This window comes from Pipra filicauda, unplaced genomic scaffold, assembly GCF_003945595.2.
Source record: "Pipra filicauda isolate LSUMZ 115617 unplaced genomic scaffold, ASM394559v2 scaffold272_size1030459_pilon, whole genome shotgun sequence".
NCBI lineage: Eukaryota > Metazoa > Chordata > Aves > Passeriformes > Pipridae > Pipra > Pipra filicauda.
The window spans coordinates 558,075-566,693 of record NW_024104390.1 but is presented as its reverse complement, the minus strand read 5'-3'; the positions used below and the strand labels follow the sequence as shown (position 1 = coordinate 566,693).

Below are 8,619 nucleotides of genomic sequence, written 5' to 3'. Positions count from 1 at the left end.
TGTGGCTGCCCCTGGATCCCTGCAAGTGTCCAAGGCCAGGTTGGATGGGGCTTGGAGCAACCTGGGCTGGTGGAAGGTGTCCCTGCCCGTGGCAGGGGGTGGGATAGGATGATCTTTGAGGTCGCTTCCAACCCAAATCTTTCCACGATTCTGTGATTCCATGAGTCACTGCTCACAGTAAGTTGCTGTGATCTGCAACCAGACTGATGTGCCTCAGAGCTTGGAGGGTGCTGGGATCAGGCAGGGTTTTTATGTCCAAAACTTGTCACTCCTGTAAAACAGCAGTGGATCAATACCAATCAAGACTATACTCTGCAGCCAAGTTGGAACAGATCCACTCATCTTTGGCAAGAATTTCCAGGAATTTGGAATGTGCAGGAAATTGGTAGGTGCCCAGTGGGCATGGCAGCCCCTTGGACAAGTATGTGAGAGGATGCTGGACTTGTCTCAGGTGCAGGTGGGATGGACCCGAGTTGACTGGTCTGGGAAGTCCCACAGGCCTTGGTTCCTCTGTGTTACAGCCATTGCTGCCCATCAGCATGGCCAGGGGTGGGTACAAACCACAGTGGTCACCTAGTACATGTCTGTTGTCCACCCTGGCCTGTGCTGGATCCCAGGCTGGGGCTCCCTCACAGCACCACTGCTGTTTTCTGAGGTCAGGTCCATATCCTGAGCCAGGTTACAATTAACCCATCCCAGCATAGAGAAGGTACCTGATCAGAGCCAAGGCATCCACTTCTGTCTCTGTCTCCTTGTCCACCCCAGACTCTTCACTCCTCACTGAAACACTTGCCCCAAACAGCACATCTTGCACCTCTCCAGGTGATAAGCCTTTCTCCTCAGAATGAGAACAGGTCCAGGACCTGTTGTTTGGCCTTGGGTGCATCATGGCAGAGCTCTGCATACAGCCCCCATTCTGGCAAGCCAGGTCCCGTGGAGTTTAGTGTCCCTGAGCCTGAATTCCACTCTGGCTTCTCAGCAGTGCCTTGGAAGTGAGCTCTGCCATCCCAACACGACTGGGATCACGGTTTGTCCACAGGCCAAGAAAAACTGAAGCCTCATCCATTTATTGTGGTGGTGCATCCTCCACCCCTCCAGCCCTGGTCACACTATGATTTGAGACATTTCCCTAAACCTGATTAAACAGGGACAGTCCATGACCATGGATCACTGAGAGCCTTGTGTTCATGAGGTTTTGACCTCGTGGAGCTGCAGCTGAGAATAAAGTGAGTGGAAATGCCTTTTGGATGCTTTAACCCTTACAGAAACTGGACTGCAATGTCGGAAAAATACTAAGGTTCTAAAGAAATTAATGGTAAAAGCAGATTAAGACTTTTGTCAGAAATTAAGGGCAAAAGCAGGGCACCAGCAAACCATGGGATCCAGCGGACACAGGCAGAAGGGCACAGAGTTTGTTTAAGGAATGAACAAACCCAGTGAAGTTTCTTTCTGCTTAGTTAGAGAACAAAGGAAAGGCAAGAGTGGATGAAGCAAAGCAGATGCAAGAGCCATCTCAAACAAAGCCAAACAGAGTGGCTTTGGCACTGGACTGGCTGTAATTTATGCCTAATCCTTGGTAAACCAGGTACTACATGTTAAATATTAAGGGCAGGAATTTATAAACATGCAGGAAGATGGAACTGCGAGTATTAGAATCACAAAAAGACATTACTGGAAGAATCGATTGCTGTGTTTTTTTAATAAAAGAACCTCCTAATTAGTGCATGAAAGGACCGTGATAGCTGCAGCCTGTCTGAATTTTATTAAAACATCTGATGCATTGTCTCATGAAGCCATACTTGAAAAATCAATTCAAACTGACTTGGCTGTAGCCAGAGTTACGTGGGCTGTGCATGAATGGAGATCCACAGAGTGCAATAATAAACCATTATCTCTGTCACGGCAGCTCATTTCTATCCAAATGAACCTGCTTTGTGTGGAACACGGGGCTGCTCTGCCTTCCCTTTGTCAGGCAGGAAGATCTCTTGCGAAGCCGCTGAGTACCAATGAGATTCACCCTGAGACTGGAGAGCTTGGCAAGGCTCTTTGTTCTCCATCCCATCGGCATTTGTGGAAAAGACGCTGCTTTTTGGAAGTGTCACCGACTTCAACGGCTGGGTGTTTGCCTGCCTGGGACTGCCTGCTGTCTGTAACTCTCACAACTTCCCTTACAAGGCTTGTGATACCTCATGTTTTTTTGTCAAGCCCCAGCTGCTGAATTTATGTAGTTATCTCAGAATATCAAAAGTAAACTTCTAACCTTCCTGTTCTCTGAGAAAACATGAAATATTGAGTAAACCCTCCAGTGCCCATCAACTCACACGCACTGGGTAACTGTTAATTATTCTCTACTGGTTTTGCTGTGTTAGTCGATGCTTTCCCAGGACTTTCTCAGCGTGTGGGTCACTATTTTTGGATGCTGAAGGCAGTCATGAGGGTTTTTCATTCACCTTTAGTTGTTACTCTCCTGGTAAAATGTCTCAGTACCCCAATAAAAAGACAGAAATTGTCCCACATGACCCAGCACATGCAGCGAATGGTAATTAGCAGTTGATCATCACAATAAACAGTCTTTGGTAACTCTGGAGAGCAAAAATTATTTACCTGCACGTACAGCATCCATATGAATAATGGATCCATTTGCAGGACTGAGCATCAGCTCATGAATGAAACTCCAACCAAGGAGCACTGAGAAATACAACAAAAATTAATCATTCTGAGCTGTTTTCATAAAGGCAGAAACTCAGAGCTCAGAGGGGACCATCTCTCAAGCCACATGGTAGAATGAGTCTAAGTAAGATTGTCACAAGTTTTCCACCCAAGCAAAAATGAGAAAGGTTATAAAAAAGCTCTGTTCTCCTTTGCAGTCTCAGCTCCCATTTCTGGAGTCAGAGTGTGTGATTACAGCAAACTTCTGAGCTGAAATTAAGTACTTTCTTTAGAATCTCCTGATCAAAAATGGAACATAGCATCAAAATGAATATTTTCTATCACATTTTATTGTGAAAAATGTCAGCCAAAAGCTTCAGCCTCATGTAAATAAAGAATCAGACCAGTTTGTCAAGTATCAGAACTGCTTTAATGCCTTCTGCTTTCTTTTTGAGCATATTAGAGCACCCAGAGCTATGAAATGATACGTGTAGAATTCCTTGGTAGCAGCAGATCAGAAAAACGCCTGATAAAAGTAGCAACATATTTGGTGTAAAGAGCTCCTGACAGTTTAAAATATTCCCTGGAGATGGCACCTACAGCTGAGGATGAGCCTTGTTTGCTCCATCCAAAGCAGAACAAGCCCAGAGCTCTCAGCAATGGATGAAGGGAAGAGACAAGTGAAAACGCTCATTTTCCTGGAGGGAACTCCAGGACAGCGTTATGCTAATGCATCTTCCAAATTCCACATTGGTGCAGAATGCTCACGGAGAAGAGCACTGCCAAAGCCAAGGGGAATCTTGCCCACAGGCAGGGAGAGGCAGGGCTGGGAGGTGGGTGTTCCCAGGACAAGGACATCGAGTTGGCTCCTAGCAATGGAGCCACTGTCTGTGTGGACAGTGTGTCACAGAGGACCCTGAAGGTGCCATCCAGAAGCTCCCTCAGCTGAAGTGCTTGGAGGACACATAGGATGGATGGTAACCTCCTCCTCCCTGAGAGCTGCTGTATATGGTGGTAAGGCTGGTTTGGGAGATTTCTTACATTGCTACTGTGAATGTCTTTAGTCCTTGTTGATGTAGAACTCAGTGGGTTCCTTCCAACTCAGGATCTCCTCTGATTCCATGCAGCATTACCATTTTGGGTTCACCCTCACTCCAAACCATCTCTGCCATGGCAGTCTGGAAGTAGCCAAGCCATAAGCTGCTGTTTATTCTCTTGTCAAGTGCTGTGGTCCAGCTGAAACAGCTGGGCTTAACTTCGGGGAGGAGAAGGGGCCAGTGTCCTTCAGCGGTTGAGATACCAAGGCAGATCATTTAATCACACTGCTGCAGCCTGTCCCTGTCACACTGATGAGAGAGTGTGACATGTCCACTCCCCACTGCCCTGACAGGCACAGACCTATTCAAGAGATGAGCTGTTTTTCCCCAAACCAAGTGCTGAAGGCTTTACCCACTTGCAAAAGCACAGGAATCCACAGACCTCTCCTCTTTTGGTGGAGATGGGATGACAATTGGCTGTCACAGCCTTGCTCTGCTGCAGGCAGGGTCGCCACATCAGACCCCAGTGGGGTTAATGCAGAACAGCCTCCCCAAAAGCCCAGACAGCCTGGGGATGTCTTGGTCATTGAACACAGGGACACCCTACAGCCCTGTACTCCCCGAGTCACAGCCACAGCGTGTGACCACCACAGCAGCCCAGTGACCCACACACACAGCTGAGCTGTTCTATGGCACTTGCCAGTCTCTCTGCCATGCCGGCCCAGGGGCACCCAGGGATGGTGACTCCACCACTGCCCTGGGCAGCCTGTGCCAGTGCCCAACCACCCTTTTGACAAGAAGAAGTTGAACCTGTCTTTACAAACAAGCTGTGTAAACAGCTATTTGTGGGTAAAAAGATGGTTGCGGGTGAGAAAAGAAATAATGGTTTGTAGATAAGGAAAAGGCGATTTCTGGGTAAAGAATAATTTTGACTAAAAGATTCAATATTAATTGCAGAAGAATAGTGAGAAAAGGAAATAGCTGTTTAAGAACAGTGAGAAAGGAATAACTGTTTGTATGTAACAGGCCTTTTTGGGAAGTCTGTACCTTCTGAGTACTTTAGCCAGTGAGGAAAGGAAGAGGGGATTATACGGCCAGGAAAAAAACAGGATAAAAGGAGGTTGTGTCCTCCAGCTATTCAAGAGATTTTCACTGGGTATTCCCAGTAAGCTCTCCCTTTGTTCATGAATGAAGTTTTTCTGGCAGAACTCCTCTGCCTCCTTTGTGGACACCAACCTCTGGCAACAAGAATTTTCTGCACACTTGCAATGAAGAAATTTTCCCAATATCCAACCTGACCCTCCCCTGGCACAGCCTGAGGCCGTTCCCTCTCCTCCTGTCCCTTGTTCCCTGGGAGCAGAGCCCGACTCCCCCCGGCTCCCCCCTCCTGTCAGGGGGTTGCAGAGCCAGAAGGTCCCCCCTGAGCCTCGTTTGCTCCAGGCTGAGCCCCCCCAGCTCCCTCAGCCGCTCCTGCTGCTCCAGCCCCTTCCCAGCTCCATTCCCTTCTCTGAACATACAAACGCTGAGCCCTATCTGGGTCCTGCTCAGTTCATTCAGCTCCTACACCAGTATCCTCCAGGATAACGCTCCTTTCTCATCATTCCCCTCACCCCACCGGCTGTAGAGCTCCGGCAGCCAAAAGGATGAGTCTTATAAACAGGAGCGGTGTGAAATGCTCGGGGACGCGCTCCCTGCATCCCTTCAGGGCAGCGGTGCCTGATAGACCTGCCCCTGCCCCAGACCCTGCCTGGGTCGGAGAAGGGAGGGAGCCCAGCCCAGTCCACCTCCTGCGGGGGTCGTGCCCCAGCCCCCTCCGCCCTGGACTGTTACACCAGGAGTAAATTGCATCTACTGTTTTTTCCTTCCTAATTGTTACCTCTTACCAGCTTCTGCGGCTGGAGCACCCAGGCGATACTCGGGAATAAACACGGGTAAATAACCAGCAACAGCAGCTCTAAATTGCTGCCTGTAATTCGTTGTTAAGTGGCACTTAAGCGGGGTCAGCTGAGGCGGAGGTACAACCTGCGGGTTTCCAGGCAGGAGCCGTAGGAAAGGGAAAACCCCAGGGAGTTCTGCAGGCTCGTGGGAAAAGAGCCGAGCGTGCACTTTCAGTGCCGTGATGTGCTGCAGAGGCAGGAAGGTGATGGGTACGAAGAGTCTTGGGGGAACTTGTCTACATGAGGAAGTCATTTCCAATGTGCCAGCAGCTCCCTGCACGGCTGCCTTCATCTTCACAGGGACTCAGAGGTGCTTGGAAAAGCTGAGGATGATCCCTTGCAATTGCTGCAAGAGAGAATCAGGATAACAGATTCACGAGCCAGCACATCTCCGACCAGCCAGGCACTGTGGTAATCTGTTTGGTGCCACACTGGCGTTACATCACCTGGAATAGCAGGAATAAACTCACACATGGCATTCCAGACTTCAGCATAGCTCAGTCCCTCTTTCCTCTGCTAGTCTGGGACCTGTGTGAGACCCCACCTGCCTCCAGTCCTGGAGTCCTCAGCACAGGAATGATGGGAACCTCCTGGAGAGGGTCCAGAGGAGACAGGAGCTGGAGGGGGCTGGAGGGCTGGAGCTCTTCTGCTCTGGAGCCAGGCTGGGACAGCTGGAGGTGTTCACCTGGAGAACAGAAGGCTCTGGAGTAACCTTAGAGCCCCTTCCAGTGCCTAAAGGGGCTCCAAGAGAGCTGGAGAGGGATTTGGGACAACAACCTGGAGGGACAAGACAAGAGGGAATGCTTTCCCACTGCCAGAGGGCAGGGTTAGATGGGATAGTGGGAAGAAATTCTTCCCTGTGAGGAGGGTGAGGCCCTGGCACAGGCTGCCCAGAAAAGCTGTGGCTGCCCCTGGATCCCTGCAAGTGTCCAAGGCCAGGTTGGACGGGGCTTGGAGCAACCTGGGCTGGTGGAAGGTGTCCCTGCCCATGGCAGGGGGTGGGATAGGTTGAGCTTTGAGGTCCCTTCCAACACAAACCATTCTGGGATTCCATTTCTCAGACTTCCACTCCCCACGAGTAACCAGCCAATGCCCAGGCAGGGGCTCTGCCATCACCACTCACATGGCACTGGGATTTTTTTCCAGTTTTCTTCAGTTCCTGCTTATGGGTAAGGCAGCAGCCAGCAGAGATGTCCTGTCCTGTTCCCCCACACCACTTCAGGGTGGCTGGTGGTCTGTGTGCACCCCAGCATTTTCAGAGACATGAGAAACTAGCCCTAAAAGCCCTCAGCTACCTGCTGGGAGTGCAGCAGAAGGCAGGTTTTGAATATAGGTGGGAGCTCTCTGGGCCTGAAATGCTCAGGGCAAACTCCTCTAGTGGAAGGTGTCCCTGCCCATGGCTGTGAGGTTACTAAATGAGCTCTAAGGTCCCTTCCAACCCAAACCATTCCATGATTCTATGATATGATTCCATGAGTGTGGCCCATGGTATGTCAGGAAGAGGAAAAGCTGGGTCCAAAGTGATGGATCTTAAGCCCAGTGAGATCCCCCAGTTAGTGCCTTGCAGGATGGTACCCACCCAGTACCCACCTGTGGTGGCACAGTGCCATGAGCATGGGTTTATTTCCCAACCAGTGCAACTAATTCAACCCATCACACACAGGACTTGGTATCATCACCAGGACCTCACAGGAAGCTGCCCCTAACACTGTCCAGCTCATTGGAGCACCTCCTGGGAACCCCAGGAGCCTCCAGCTGAGCCTCAGAAGGCATCCAACAGACCTGATTCTGCCGCTCCCCCTTATCGTGACCCACAGAGGTCAATAAACTAAGTGATCCCAGGTGGAGGCGAGAAACTGGAATGCTTTATTGTACTTACAAGTTCATATCTAAAGGGTTTATGGTTTACATATTCAATAGGGGATTTACATATTCATTGCGGGGCAGAACTATTACAGTTTATTACAAATGGGATTTCAGGAGATGACATAAGGGAAAAACCCAGATTAATAAATTTTGGGGTCTTAACAATTACCTCGTGGGGAAAAACCCATTTTATCTTAGGGGATTTTACAGGGGGGAACAGGTATTCAGGTCTACAGAATGCGAGGATTCAGGGAACACAAAGGGAGAGATAAGGTCCAGTACTCTTCTGCACAGGTCTGATGAGATCAGGGCTCAGACTCTCTGTCTTGGGCAGGGCATGTGATAACATCATGTGAGGAATCTCTTCATATCCTGCCACAGGGATGAGGTTAGTGAAGAGGGGTTTTCCGAGCTTCTGTAGCCCATGGCTTTCTGCAGAGATCACTCAAATCTCTCTCTGCAGGTATCATATTTTGGAATCCAACAATGACCCAGCTGGGTTGTCCCAAGGAGGAATAGTCACCATTTCAGACCAGTGACACTGCACTCTTCTATTTCTTTCCCAACCAGCAGCAGGGAGACAGTGGAGTTCTGGCTCACTCAGCTGCTGGCTTTCAGCTGCAGCCCCTTCACTGCTTCATGTGCTGTGTGACATTCCCAAATAGTTTTTCACCCAAGGATGGGGCTATCGTAGGAATTGCCTGTTTTCAGCATCCGCTCTGGACACAGTCAGCTTGTTCAGGTTAAACACCAGTACCCAGGGCCATGCAGTGGGAAGCTCTCCCTTGGAAAGGGGGATACATGACAGGGATAACCAGCGGTGAATGAGACATTATGTGTGGGTGTCACTGTCTGGGAGAAAGCAGCAGAACACATATGCTAATTAATGGCCTGGATTCCCAAGGTTCTAATATGTTGAATTCCAGAATGTGCTGTGGCAGGTACCTCAGGGCACAGACCGAGGGTGCTCCACAGGTCCCAGGCCTGTGCAGAGAGGAGTGGCCCAGATTTGAGGAGTGGGTGGAACATGGAAAGTCAGTGTCAGAGCAACCTCAGCATTGTTTCTAAAAATTGCCCCCAAATTAATAGTTGTCTGTAGCTAGAAAGTGATGCAGTGCTTTTAACTTTTT

At 49.6% G+C, this 8,619-nt stretch overlaps 1 long non-coding RNA gene across 1 annotated transcript; it reads left to right on the top strand.

The window, feature by feature from the left end:
- The first annotated feature begins 3,592 nt into the window (after positions 1 to 3,592).
- Positions 3,593 to 6,108, top strand: LOC113992675. Its single transcript, XR_003542305.2, has 2 exons — positions 3,593 to 3,663; positions 5,924 to 6,108. It is a non-coding gene; the product is annotated as an uncharacterized LOC113992675 (long non-coding RNA).
- Positions 6,109 to 8,619: the final 2,511 nt, after the last annotated feature.